This window comes from Eurosta solidaginis, chromosome 5, assembly GCF_040869045.1.
Source record: "Eurosta solidaginis isolate ZX-2024a chromosome 5, ASM4086904v1, whole genome shotgun sequence".
In the NCBI taxonomy this organism is placed as follows: domain Eukaryota; kingdom Metazoa; phylum Arthropoda; class Insecta; order Diptera; family Tephritidae; genus Eurosta; species Eurosta solidaginis.
In genome coordinates, this window is record NC_090323.1 from 58,254,869 (window position 1) to 58,270,806 (window position 15,938).

General features: G+C 37.4%; 1 protein-coding gene across 6 annotated transcripts in view; it reads right to left on the reverse strand.

Annotated features, from left to right (window-relative positions):
- The window catches only part of LOC137252177 (F-box/LRR-repeat protein 16), a 701,255-nt gene that overhangs the window by 23,142 nt on the left and 662,175 nt on the right, over nucleotides 1-15,938 (reverse strand). The window lies entirely within an intron of this gene.

Here is a 15,938-nt window from a genome sequence, read left to right on the forward strand (position 1 = left end):
CCAGATTAAATACGGGAAAGCACACATACCCCACTAATTCAGTTTTATTTGTTCCCAAACTACTTATGTGATCTATTTTATACTGCCATACAACCAGATTAAATACGGAAAAGCACACATACCCCACTTATTCAGTTTTATTTGTTCGCAAACTACTTATGTGATCTATTTTATACTGCCATAAAACCAGATTAAATACGGGAAAGCACACATACCCCACTAATTCAGTTTTATTTGTTCCCAAACTACTTATGTGATCTATTTTATACTGCCATAAAACCAGATTAAATACGGGAAAGCACACATACCCCACTAATTCAGTTTTATTTGTTCCCAAACTACTTATGTGATCTATTTTATACTGCCATAAAACCAGATTAAATACGGGAAAGCACACATACCCCACTAATTCAGTTTTATTTGTTCCCAAACTACTTATGTGATCTATTTTATACTGCCATACAACCAGATTAAATACGGAAAAGCACACATACCCCACTTATTAAGTTATTTTTGTTCGCAAACTAATTATGTGATCTATTGTTTACTGCCATAAAACCAGATTAAATACGGAAAAGCACACATACCCCACTAATTCAGTTTTATTTGTTCCCAAACTACTTATGTGATCTATTTTATACTGCCATAAAACCAGATTAAATACGGGAAAGCACACATACCCCACTAATTCAGTTTTATTTGTTCCCAAACTACTTATGTGATCTATTTTATACTGCCATAAAACCAGATTAAATACGGGAAAGCACACATACCCCACTAATTCAGTTTTATTTGTTCCCAAACTACTTATGTGATCTATTTTATACTGCCATACAACCAGATTAAATACGGAAAAGCACACATACCCCACTTATTAAGTTATTTTTGTTCGCAAACTAATTATGTGATCTATTGTTTACTGCCATAAAACCAGATTAAATACGGAAAAGCACACATACCCCACTAATTCAGTTTTATTTGTTCCCAAACTACTTATGTGATCTATTTTATACTGCCATAAAACCAGATTAAATACGGGAAAGCACACATACCCCACTAATTCAGTTTTATTTGTTCCCAAACTACTTATGTGATCTATTTTATACTGCCATAAAACCAGATTAAATACGGGAAAGCACACATACCCCACTAATTCAGTTTTATTTGTTCCCAAACTACTTATGTGATCTATTTTATACTGCCATACAACCAGATTAAATACGGAAAAGCACACATACCCCACTTATTAAGTTATTTTTGTTCGCAAACTAATTATGTGATCTATTGTTTACTGCCATAAAACCAGATTAAATACGGAAAAGCACACATACCCCACTAATTCAGTTTTATTTGTTCCCAAACTACTTATGTGATCTATTTTATACTGCCATAAAACCAGATTAAATACGGGAAAGCACACATACCCCACTAATTCAGTTTTATTTGTTCCCAAACTACTTATGTGATCTATTTTATACTGCCATAAGACCAGATTAAATACGGAAAAGCACACATACCCCACTAATTCAGTTTTATTTGTTCCCAAACTACTTATGTGATCTATTTTATACTGCCATAAAACCAGATTAAATACGGGAAAGCACACATACCCCACTAATTCAGTTTTATTTGTTCCCAAACTACTTATGTGATCTATTTTATACTGCCATACAACCAGATTAAATACGGAAAAGCACACATACCCCACTTATTAAGTTATTTTTGTTCGCAAACTAATTATGTGATCTACTGTTTACTGCCATAAAACCAGATTAAATACGGAAAAGCACACATACCCCACTAATTCAGTTTTATTTGTTCCCAAACTACTTATGTGATCTATTTTATACTGCCATAAAACCAGATTAAATACGGAAAAGCACACATACCCCACTTATTAAGTTATATTTGTTCGCAAACTAATTATGTGATCTATTGTTTACTGCCATAAAACCAGATTAAATACGGAAAAGCACACATATCCCACTTATTAAGTTTTATTTGTTCGCAAACTAATTTTGTGATCTATTTTATACTGCCATAAAACCAGATTAAATACCGAAAAGCACACATACCCCACTTATTAAGTTATATTTGTTCGCAAACTAATTATGTGATCTATTGTTTACTGCCATAAAACCAGATTAAATACGGAAAAGCACACATACCCCACTAATTCAGTTTTATTTGTTCCCAAACTACTTATGTGATCTATTTTATACTGCCATAAAACCAGATTAAATGCGGAAAAGCATGCATACCCCACTAATTCAGTTTTATTTGTTCGCAAACTAATTATGTGATATATTGTATACAGGGCCGTAGAGAGTAAATCCGCGCCCGGAACTAAACAATTTACGGGCGCCTATAAAAAATCCACTAAATACATTTGATTAACTTGAATTAATGACGTCTCATTCATATGAATCATTATTGATGGAATACATCAAAAAAAATGTTTGCCACATCAACTAAATGATTTTGGGCTAACAGCTGATGATAAAATTAACACAGAATATTTACTATTTATACTATTTTATTGTAACGTAGAAATAAAATTCTAACAGCCACATATTGTTTCAAATAATCTTTTCTAGTTATTTGGTGACATTTTAATACATTTCTGATAAATTTAATGATGATTATAAATTTTAGTTATTCAATATAGAAAATTCGGATATCAATGAGTGGCTTTTCTTGCTTTTTGCGCTGCAAAGTTTTTTGTACTACTATCAAACGGATTCAACACAAAGCATGACAAGTACTGAAACTCGCTCTTGAGATGAACACGATCTATAGAAGTTTTTGATTCTTGCAACGACGCTGAAAGAACGTTCTGCACTAGCTACAGTGACAGGAGGTATGGTGCAAAAGATAATTGTATACAGATTTTGAACATATGTAGATGGCATTTAGCAATTCCAATGGTGACAGACCTTTATCAAAACTTGCTTCGTAAATGTGTTTTAAGTGAATTATTTCGCATTCTAAGCTTTGAGAAATGACCGACTTGTATTTTTCGACAAATTTTGCTGCGGTCGCCCGAATCGTAGTTTCATCCATGTCTTCAAATTGCCACAAAATGGAAAACGTCTCGCTCAAATTTCTCATAGCTGCAAATCGTTCAGTAATGCCAGTGATTGCCGCATCAACGATCACCAGGAATGTATTGTTTTTAAAATCCGACGGTGAATCATCCGTAATCATCTCATTTAAATTATCTTCGGAACGTCTTTTGGGTTTTCTCTTTCGAATTCTTCACGTGATGTTCATTTGAATAGCAACTGTTTTGCATTCGTTTAAAATTGTTTCCCATTGGTTGCTTATCAACTTAAAATCAGCTAATAAGGCATCTAGATATCGGACCTCAATATCTATGGTGGCGTTTCTAGCTTGGATGACCACGTTTCTTTCATTAATGGTAGTCAGCAAGATACATTCGAACTTGTTGAAGTACTTGAGAATGCCGGTAACATCGCCGTATTATTGCACAATCAAATTTGGTACATTTGTTTTGAGAATGAGCCATCTTTGTGGAGTGCTGCTGAAAATAAAACATTTTTGTACAACTCCGAAGAAAGTAATTGCAGCCGTACAACATTCTGCAGCATCAACACCACATAAATTGAGACTGTGGGTTGCACAAGGCGTGCAATCAGCATTCGAGTTTTTGTCGAGAATGTGACGTAGTGCTCCGTTGTAAGCTCCTTTCATTTTGCGTCGTATTCGTGTTTACCTAGAGTATGGCAAATTAGATCAGCGACCTTCTGACCAGTTTTTGGTTACAATTCACGAAAGCCAAAAACAGTTCTTGATTTGTAAAATTTGTTTCTTTCGAATTGAAATGAAGTTAGCGCAAAATGAACGTAGTCAACATGACTAGCATCAGGCATAGCATCAACGATAGTAGCAAAATACTTGACTTTCTTGCCTCGATCTAATATAGTTTCCCTCACGTGCTTTGCACAAATTTCTATAAACTCGTTATGAATGTCATGGATCATAATGGCTTATGAGATCTCAGATGCCCAAAAAATGTCCATCGTTTCGTTCACCATGATATATCCTTTCGCGTTTGAAAGCTAGGCCTCTTTCACCCAAAAATAAAATAGTGTCCAAAATTCTATATAAAATTTCTTTCCACTTTTGAGTTTCAGTGATTAGCTGTTCAATTGAAGCCTCCTTTTGAATTAGATTTTGTAAAGATAGTCATTGAATATAACATTTAATGTGATCTTGAGTATTTTCGTGTGATTGCAGTTTATCGTATAGCTTCTTCCATACCTGGAATTTAGAATATCCGCACAACAAATTTTAGGTCGATTTAAAGTATTGGTGCTTAACAGACGACATGGTAGGCAATAAAAAGCATTGCTACCGGCACTCCACACTAACCAGTCGCACGCCACTTTCTCTCCATTTGGCAAGATTCTGGCCCCTATTATGAGCATCTTTCGATCTTCGACTGTGGTCGAAAGAGCTGATCGAACGAATTTTCATTCGGTATTATGACGCACGTTCGATGAAGGCAAGCATTATTGTGAATTTCGATAAATTCAAAAGTTCACAATAGCACATTTCCTTCAGCTGTCAAATAAAATAAAATAAATAGACAAAAGCAGAACTAGTTATTAAATGCAAATATTGAAAATAAAAGTATGACTACGACGGAATTGTGGTTTTATGATTCGTCAGATGAAGAGAAAAGCTTACGCCACCACATAAGTGTAGCTTTCTAAATAAGTTGTTAAATTGTTGAAATTATAAGTTTTGTTTATAGATTTATTCAAAACTTCAGACTGCCCAAAGAAGCGTTCATGGACTTGTTGTCCAGCACAGATGAACTGCTTCAGCACTGCACAAGAGCCAATCATATTCCTAATATTCTAAAATATGCAACAGTTCTCCGATTTTGTGCTCGGGGATCCTACCAACTGAGCATTGGAAACGAAAATGCATTCGTACTTGCCCAGCCGAATGTGTCTGTGGTACTAACAGAGGTGTTGAATGTCTTGGAAAATTTTATTTGTGAAAGATGGATAAAATTCAATTATGAGGAGGCTGAGCTACATCAATCAAAGTTGCATTTCTATAATGTTAGCAGAATTCCAGGGATTATTGGCTGTGTTGATGGCACACACATTAAAATTGTTGCTCCCAAAAAAGAATTACAGAATTTATATTACAACAGAAAAGGATTCTACAGCATTAATGCTATGATTGTAAGTATACCATTTTGATATTAGTTTCAGGTTGTAAATACATAAGTTTACATCTTTATACAAATATTTTTTAGGTTTGTGACCATTCTATGACTATACGATACATAAATGCAAAATATCCGGGAGCAACACATGATTCTTGTGTGTTCAATATGCCGGCCTTGAAATCACATTTGGAACAGCAAGAGCCCTTCACTACACACCAGAAAAAGCAATACAAATTATAAACGTGTGTGCGGCTTTGCACAATACAAATTTCTGTAGAAGAGTTATCTAATGAAGAGGACGACCATAATATCCCATTCACCGAAATTGAATCCACAACCAACTCGGAAGCAGAAGAAATCAGAAACTAAATATTGCGAGTTTTGTAGATACTTCATTTTATTGAAATAAAAAATTCATATACATGTATATATATAAAAAAATATTTGGTAAATTCATTATGGTTCTTAAAAGCTAAAGATTTTCAGTTTTCATAATACAGTCTTAAATTTTATTATAAATTTGGTATAAAAAATATCACTTCAGTTTCATATGTTTGTTTAAAAAAAAAAAAAAATCAAGTATTGTTCAGCACTTAAAGCATAAATTTGTGATGACCTTATTTTTTCATTTGGCTTTTGTACAACTCCAGCTTTTCCTGTTTCAATTTCAAAAAATCGCGTTTATAATAGTACTCCAAGCTATACGTTCTCTTTGCATACTTTTCTGTCTCAAGAGCACTTTTTTTGATCTCTTCCAATGTTTTCAGCATCTCTTAAACATTTTTTTGATTTTCTGTCTGCTCTTGCAATAGTTTGAGCCTATCGTTTTTGCTGCACTTTTTCGATTTGCTTTTCGTGGCCTCTCCTCATCAGGTGCACCACTTTGTCCACTTACTTCCAAATTCTTATCCGATTCTAAGTTATCACTATATAATCGCTCCACAATCATATCTTCACATTCTTCATTCGCATTAGTACTAAGGCCATGCTTTTGTCCAGGTGGATCTACACTGGTCTGAAGACTTAACAAACCCATTATAGACTCTTCTGAATGCGTAAAGATATTTAACCTGTTTGGTCCACCACCAGTTGCACGGTATTCCACTATGTTCTCCGACAATTTTGTTTTTGTTTTTGACTTCATGTCAGCCCACACCTGAGACGACAAAAATAAAGTTGTATTATACAGAATTGACTTCTATGGTTCTTTAGTTCACCTTAATCCACTTTTCCGTCGTTCGTACTGGTGGTCCTAAACAGTTCAGCTCCACTGTTATATCATCCCACTTTTTTGTCACCTGAACCTTTGTGCAAGTTCATTTTGCTATATGGGAATTTTTTTCCATAATTGAAACCAGTCTTTCAAGCTGTTGTTTTGTACTCACGACCTTGGACCTATATAAAATTAATTCAAATATTTTAAAATTACTACTAGGTAGTAAAAAATTAGAACATAAATACAAAAAACTTACATTTTAAACAATTCTTTTTCTGTTCGATACAGCGTCGACAACAAATTTCTATTCGCTACAAAATTCGGTACACAACGAAAATTTCGACAGAGATGAGGTGTCATAATACCAACTTCTAATTCGATTTTCGATGTTCGATAGCCAACGAAGATCGAAGATCGAAAGATGCTCATAATAGGGGCCTCTGTTTAACAATGAGGTAGGAAATGCCTCGTCATGACAATCACGTGGAAAAATAACCGGACACTTTTGATGACCTCGACGAATTATTTCGTTGACTTCCTCAGATCGCAAAAACTCATTATTCACGGTACCGATATCGAAGTCATTTAAATAATCTGGACTTTGATACAGAGTTGGTGGTTTGGTTGGAAGACTTTTTGAAGATGAGCCTTCATCAGTGTCACCGCGAAAACTTTACGATTTCGGATTCATGTAAACATACACTTTTGTTTGATGTTTTTATTGTCTCCTCGCTGTTCGAAGGCCCAGGCAAAAAATCATTATCAATATTCGTTGCTTTTGAAATTCGGCTTAAAATTTACACATGAAACAACTAAAGACTCTCCTGAATTAAAAAAAAAAGTCTTAGTACCTCTAAATCGCGGGCCCCCTGAGAAACCTAGCGCCCGGGGGAATCCCCCCATTCCCCCCTTCCTCTCGTCAGACTTGGCCACATTATCGCTATCTGGTAAGGGATGTTGAAAATTGTCAGATGACTTAATTGCCTTATGATGGTGTTGTTGAGGCAGCGAGGATTAAAAGATGGGTACAACAGGAAGACGACCCCGAATTTGATAAATCCCGTGTTTCCGCTAAAGGCAGCACTTAGATATTAATTTTAATCATTATTATTAGTGAGTTGAAGAGACGCAAGCTTTATCCAGCAAAACTTATAAATCGAGGTGATTTATTGTCAGGATTGGCCGAAGTTATAGCATATGAGTTGATGTGGCAACGCTTGACGCCTGCAATAAAGTGATAGAATGTAATACTGGCAATGACATAAAAAACGAATATGAACAAGACAGACAAGAGAACTGAACAAGTGAAACACCAAAAAGGACAAGACGGACATTGAAAAACGACGAGACCTGGCACGTGGACGCAAAGAAATAAGAGCGAATAAAGAAACTAAAATTGAAATATTTAAATAGATAGTTTTACAGTTTATTCATTAAAAATACAAACACTACATATATCACATAGCCTTTCCCAATTCAATAGCACAATTAAACTGTGCAAATCTGTGAAATCTAGAAGTTTCTACTTATTTTTTATTCACACGATCCACTAATGTATAAATACGCCTCAAAACCATCTAGATTTTTGACTCCATTAGGCACTCAATCAAGCAATAATGAGTTAGTTAAGAATTTGTATTTTGTATGGAACATTGGGTTTATTAGGAGCTTTACTGTAGAAACTGGCCTAATTATTTCATTAACCATCTTTGTGAAAATAGTATAGAAATCACTAAATTTTACGAATATGGAAAGGTTGAACAGACGTTTTAGTCCACAACCAATTAACGCCTCATTAACACTTAACACATGATGTTGATTATGTCAGCCCACTAAACTTTGAGCACTGTTACTGCTCAAAACTTGGTGCACTGCTCCCAACTGTGGTTTTGTGACTGTATAAAATAGACAAATTAGCAGTTTGAAAACAGATAAAAGTATTTGTGTTTATTCATTAAAATACAAACAGATAAAACCATGTTTATTCATTAAAAATACAAACATTATATCACATAGCATTCCTCAATTCAATAGCACAATTAAACTGTGTAAATATATAAACAAATCACAAGCAAATTTTCTTTTGAAAGCAGCCAAATATTTGATTTGTGCCCATTTCCTGAAATCTAGAAGTTGCTACTTATTTTTAATTCACACAATCCACTAATGTATAAATAGCGCCCACAAAACTTATCTTGATTTACTCAATATTTAACAAGCATCTCAAAAAGTTATAATTTAAAATGTGTTTACGAAATTATATCCTGTTGGTCGCGCTTAGCTTCCCTTTCACCTACACCAATGCGGAATTTCGCACTCCACTTAGCAGTTCTTTGCATACAGAGAATAAATCATTTGTGGTGGGAATATATCATAACGAAAAATTTGCTTGCATTGGATCATTGATCACTTGGGAATATGTGGTTACAGCTTTAGAATGCCTAAGGATAGAAGAAGGGAAAGAGATTAGAGTTATAGCTGGTGCAAACAGTGAACTTCAAAAGGCGCAACGGCAAGTTCGCATAGCGATTGATACTTTTCATAAAACAGTCACGGGATGCAACGATATAGATATAGGTATGATCAAAGTGTCAGCCCCCTTTGACCGAGATCGTACAGTAGTAACAATAGAACTTTGCAAAACTGTATTAGATGAGTGGAGTCAAATACATGTTATGGAACGGTATTCACGAAGTGGACCTACTCTCGAATATATAGGAAAATGGAGCTGGATTGACCGTTATTTCTATGAGGAAGAGAAACGTGTTAAAACAACGATTTATGGACATACGTCAAAACGTGAATTGGATTCTGGAACACCCGCCGTTGTGTACGGAGCTCTTTGTGCTGTGGCAGGATCTAATTTCCGTAATTCGCGACCGTCGTTATATACAGATTTATCTGATGGAAGTCCTTCTCGATTATATATAGAATCTGTCTTAAAAGCATGTAATACTTCTAAATAAATAGTATAGAGAGGGTACACTCGCAAACATCAGAGTGCTGATATATTTCTGTTACTTAAACATATTGTTGTAGCAATATCGGAGTATGGCGATATTTTTGTGGTATTATCTAGAAAGAAATGTTGATAATTGCGATTCAATAAAAAGCTTTGGTTATACTCATTGAATTTGTGATAAATAAATAAATAAATAAAGTTGTTACTTTCTTTACTGGCTTCAACCAAACTCAGAAATTTATTTCTATTTCACTGATTATGAGTTGAAAAAAATGAATACTCTTCTCTTAAAACTCTTTGCAACCGACTGGTACAAATTTCAGAAATCTGTATCAGAAAGACATGGGCAGCCACAAGAGGTTACTACCGTTGAGGAATTGGAGGATTGCAACAACTCTGAGCAGATTCAAAGGAAAAGTAAAGCCACCAAGGTGGAGTAAGGATTTGATTCTTCTTACAGGGCAAGTAAAAGAGATTCTTAAGTTGGCAGAAGTTGCGGAAAACAAGGAATGCTTGGACGAATATAGAATCTTCCCAAGGCAGCTGGTGCTATGTACCGGAGCGACAACTGTAGGTGAGGTTGAGAATTGGGTTGGAGAAGCTATATATATGTATATCGCTTCCCAAGGCAGCTGGTGCTACGTACCGGAGCGACTAGGGATTTTTCCCGACTAAGGGCTATCATTTCAGTTTAAGCCCATTCAATTTGTTGCATCCCTCCCACAAATTGTCATCCTCACAGCAGATCCTTGCAGTGGGACTCCGCCATACTCTTCTGCCCCTTAAAGGTATTGAACCCAATCCGTGTCCTCTCCCGACCACGGTCCTGAGAAATGGCTTTGCTGCGTTTGCGGGAAAATAATATTTTTAGGACGGTCATACTCTTGTCAGTGTGTCACGTGCAAGGGATGGTTGCATCGGGCAGGTTGCTCTGGGCTAGATCCCAAAACCAGACGTCCTCGTAACTTTTATAAATCTTTTGTGGCTCCTTGCTGTTCACGCCCAAGGGCATCAAAGTCTACGCCTTAGCGCCCCAACCGGCCGCAAATCCAACTACACCGGGTACCCCAATGCTTACCCAGGGACGTCCAGTCACAGGGCCACAATAGCAATTGCGTCCTGGCCTCCTTCAACTAAGGCGTAATCACCTGTCACTTACCCCTGGAGTGACGACGTCTCCCCCGCTCCACTTCAGAATTCTGCAGTTAAACTTTAATTGATTAACTGGGAAGATCACGGAGATGGTCGATTTCATGAAGCGGCATAACATCCGCATCGCTGCGAAACTAAAGTCACAGCAATATCTGCTCTGCAGACCTGTTCTGGGTATAATGTCCACAGAAAAGATCGCGGGAGTGGAAAATGAGGCGGTCTCGCGTTTATCATACACCACTCAGTGAAATATAATTTATTTGATCCCGACATCGGCCGCAGGGACAGTGTCCTAGAACGTTACGACTTATCTGTCCGGTCAGGCGATGTAAACCTAGAAATCATCAACATCTACATCCCTACTCTGCTCTGGTCAGCTCAGTAAAAAAAGGAAAATGGGATGCGTACAAATCCTTTACAGACAATCGCTTTGCTGCCCTCCCTATCCCGACTGATGCTCGCCAAGGGGAACGTGCTTTCCGCAAGGTAACTGAATCCGCCTCGGCTCATTTTATTTCTGAAATCCGGCCTCATTTTCCGGCCGCAAATTTAGGGAGAGAACGTGACCTTATAAGACAGCTCGATCCCGGCGACCCCCAAATAACGGATATAAACCAAGGCATCAGATTGCTTGTGGATGAACACAAGCGGGCGAAACGCGAGGAGCATTTAAGGGATTGTAACCTCTCTGCGGGTGTGGGTAAGCTTTGGTCCATCGTAAAGTCGCTAAAGCACAATGACAAAATTTCCATCGCCTTTGGCGATAAAGTGCTGTCGGATGCGAAAAAATGCGCGAGCGGTTTTTGCCGACAATATATAATGCATTCTACGGTGGACAAAGTTAGACGGCAGGCCAACAGATGCGTACATAAACATAAACTCAGCGCGTCCACACTTACCATCACCGTCAAAGAGGTTGAGGATGCCATCGGTCATGCTAAACTATCTAAAGCAGTGGGCCCAGACGGCATAGCCATGCCGAAGCTTAAAACCGTAGGTATAGGGGGATTCAAATATTTAGCACATGTCTTCAACCTGTCCCTTTCCACCTTTGTCATTCCCGAAAAATGGAAATTGGCCAAGGTGGTCCCGCTAATAAGCCTGGGAAACCAGCTAACATAGGAGATTCTTAGCGCCCGATATATCTCCTATCGGCAGTAGCCAAGACACTTGCAGCCTTGCTGCTCCCCTAGTTTAAATCAAATTTGCAACTAGCCAATCATAATAATGGCTTCAGAAATCTACATAGCACAACCACCGCGCTAAATGCCATTAGTACTCACATAAATTGCGACAGTACCCCTTGCGTTGGACTTGTCAAAAGCTTTTGATACGGTCAACAATGGCACGTTACTGCAAGACCTGGAAGGGTCTGCCCTTCCCCAAATCTTAAAAGGTGGAGCGCAAATTATCTGGCCGGTCGGAAGGCATTGGTGCAATTCGACATCCAACAAGGGATGCCACAGAGTGGTGTCCTATTCCCACTTCTGTTTAACTTCTACATATCAAAGCTACCTTCACCACCAGAAGGAGTCACTATCGTTTCCTACGCCGATGACTGCACAATAATGGCCACAGGCCCAGGCTCACAGATCGATGAGCTTTGCAACAAAATAAACGGCTATCTCCCTTTCTTCGCCTCGCGAACCCTGACATTGTCACCGACTAAATCATCAGCGACCTTATTACAACATGGGTGTCCTAAATGTCGACCATTTTGAACATCCACGTCAATGGCACTACGCTACCGACTGTCTTACACCCCAAAATTTTAGGTGTGACGTTCGATCAGGATCTACATTTTGGTGAGCATACAGCCGCAATTGTACCGAAAGTACAGAGCCGCAATAAAATCCTCAAATATCTTGCTGGCAGTACTTGGAGTAAATATAAAGAACCGCTCCTTACCACTTACCGATATGGTCACCAAGCCTAAATACTACTCACTGGAAGAAAATACAGGCCTGCCAAAATAGTGCCCTCAGAATCGCTGCAGGTTGTTTTCTTATGTGCCCAGAACACCACCTACACAACGAGGCGAGAGTACTCCCCATTAGAGAGAGAAATTAAATGCTGAACAAACAGTTTCTGTTGAATACCCAGAAATCTGGGCATCCCAACAGACATCTGATTGATTAGGCCACACCTCCCAGGGGATTATGAGGTCATCTCCATAAGCATTATGAGGAAATACGGCCAGGAATTTCCCGGTGAATCCTGTACTCAAAGAACAATACCCGAAACTAGCAGAGGAGGAACGCACTCTCCCTAGGGAAACGCGCGTCACTATAGCTCAACTTCGATCTGGGTACTGTAACAGGTTAAAGTCTTACCTATCAGAATCAACCCCGACATACAAAACATATGTCCTGCTTGAAATGTGTCCCTACATGACACCAACCATCTCTTTAACTGTATTTTGGAACCAACGCCTCTATCACCCCTCTCATTATGGTTCACCCCTGTTGAAACAATAAGTTTCCTTGGACTTCCGTTAGAGGAAATTGATGACACACCTATTGGACGGGGCGAAGCACTGCTACAACAACAACAACATCTATTGTGGATCTTTAAACGTGAAATCAACAGGTCGAAGAGGGTTTCATGGAAACATTTCTGTGCTGAGTTAATCTTTTCAACACAACATATTTACACCAAAGGCAATTCAATCGATACTGCATTGCATAGGGTTGTCATAAATATAGAGAAAGCCCCTAGAACACCAAGAATATGCCCTAGGTGTTTTTCTGCAGCTTTGGACAATATCTCGAAACGAGTAAACATGGACAGTCTCAACTCAATTAAAATTCATCAGTCCGAATCCGTCCTCAGATTTGGTCCAGCACGTCAGGTCTTTGAGATATCCTAACCTAAGTGTGCGAAAAACGCTGTTTTTAGTAATTTTTGAGTTTACATTTTAATAATAGGAAAAAAATTGAATCGAGGCGTTCGAAAATGGATTTTGTGGGGGAAGATTTGTTCTCAAAGATACTGTAAGCAGATTTGCACAGAAAAATTTCCTGTTATTACAAAATAAACTCTAATATTGCTAAAAACAGCGTTTTCCGCACCTTTAGGATAGGATATCTCAAAATCCTGATGTTTTGGGCCAAATATGAGGACGGATTCGGATTCAGCGTGCCTGTGCTTCGACTTCAACTTCTTTTTAAGTTGCGTATCACATTTACAAACGGCGACTCTTTCTAAGAAACAATTTGACATTTTATATCAATTCTTTCTAAACATTTTTTTTATTTATTGAAAATTTGAAAAATTATTGTGAAATATAAGAAATATCAAAAAAAAAACTTATTTATACTTAAAGTCCATGATTTAATTACTAGAGGTCCAACCATTGTGAATTCATACAAGTGGCGAATGTTTGAAAAAACGTTCACAATAGTAAACAGCCTCGATCACCTGTTCAATCGCTGTTCGATTACTTAAATCATTTGCTCAATAGTGTTTTTCAAACATTTTTGTAGACGACTGGTACATTGCATTACTTACATATTTTAAAATGTTTGCATAACTGGCTGCTCAAATTTTATTTACTAGCTTAATATTAGAATCGGATTTTCTCTGTACACATTTAAAATAAAAGATGATTTTTGGTGTATAGAGCCTGATTGTTGGTGTATAGAGCCTTCTATGTCTTTAACTAGATCTCACGACAGTATGTCATACTTTTATGGAGTTCCTTCAAAATTCTTGTTTCCCACCAATATTAAAAATATTTTAAATGTCAGCCATCTAAAATCCGCTTATTTGAAAAGAGCCAATTATGAGCTGCTTATGAGCGTAATGTGAGTCTGATCGGACTCCCACTTAGACTCATATAATGTATGAAATAAGGCTCAACCATTGCAAGAAGCGAAACAATCTCATTTCGGGCTCCTAAATGAGGTGCCTTTTATTGAAGCAGAATGTTTGCTGGGTTATGATTTTACAATAATTGGATGGTATATAATAAAACAACGTCATAACTATGGCAACGTGATGGGTTACAATTTCGCCTATTATACATATACATATATCCACTAGAAAAAGAGTGTGCTGTTGCAATATCGCCAAAAAGGTTAACCAACAAATTTATAAATAAACTAGAAGACCCGGCAGACGTTTTCCTGCCCTAAATTTGGCCTATCTGCATACATTTTAATAAGCTTTTTCCGTGTGACTCTGCCCTCCCCCTCTTCACTTTTTCCTAATCCTTTTATTCACTCCACCCTCCGTCTTTTTCGCATCATCTATCTCCATCTTCGTCTCATTCTATCTCTATCTCTTTCTCAATCTCCTTCTCCTTCTCTCGTTTCTCTTCTCTCAATTTCTTCTCATTCTTCTGCATCCCTTATTGCCTGTCCCAGAGGGTGGTATGTATTTTATTCCAGTCCCAGTCCCAGTCCCACTCCGAGTCTCAGTCCCAGTTCCACTCCGAGTCTCGGTCCCAGTCCTAGTCCTAATCCCAGTCCCAGTCCGTCTCTGGATAATATATTACTCTGTACTAAAGCACTCATCAACAGATTTCATTTTATATCCATATTGTATAAACACTGTCTAGGCGTTCACTGGCCCACGTTTTGGCCTATATCTCGAGAGCCTAGTCACCCAGGGGTATGAAAATTACCCTCTACACAACTAAAGACTCTCCTGAATTAAAAAAAAAATGTCATAGTACCTCTAAATCGCGGGCCCCCTCAGAAACGGGGTGCAAAACAAATTCAAAATCGGTTCAGTAGTTTAGGAGTCCATCGCGGCCTAAAATGTTGTGACACGTGTTTTTTATATATTACGATAAACAAGTTCTATAAAGCCACAAAAAATTCCAATTATAAGCGATTTATCATCCTTTTTTATTTAATGAGTTTAGGGGATAAATTTAGTACTTAAAAAATTCCCTGTTTAATTTTTGCAGTCAGTTGAGAGCCTATTTCTAGGTATGTATGTATATTTGGGTAGGTCGATTTGTAAGGGCGAAAGTTTACCGATATCCATCGATTTTTCGATAGGATTTGGGCTCAGGAAAGAAAGTTCCACTACGCATACCCAAAAATAATAATTTTGAAGCCTGCGAAATTTGATTTTTTAGACTTTTTTAAAAAAATTAAATTTCGCAGGCTCGAAAATTATTATTTTTTGGGTATGCGTAGTGGAACTTTTTTTCCTGAGTTCAAATCCTATCGAAAAATCGATGGCGCGGTATCGGTTAATAAATGGACCCAGTCTAATGTATATGCATCTGCAGCCAAAGCTGTAAGATAAAGGGAGGAGAATACACGACTATAAAACTTTGGTCAGCACGGATACATTTCTTAATTATTCCAATAATTAAAATTTGAATACTGGTACGCTTTTTCATTGTCATTTAGGCCATTTTTGCGAGTTACTGCCAATATTTT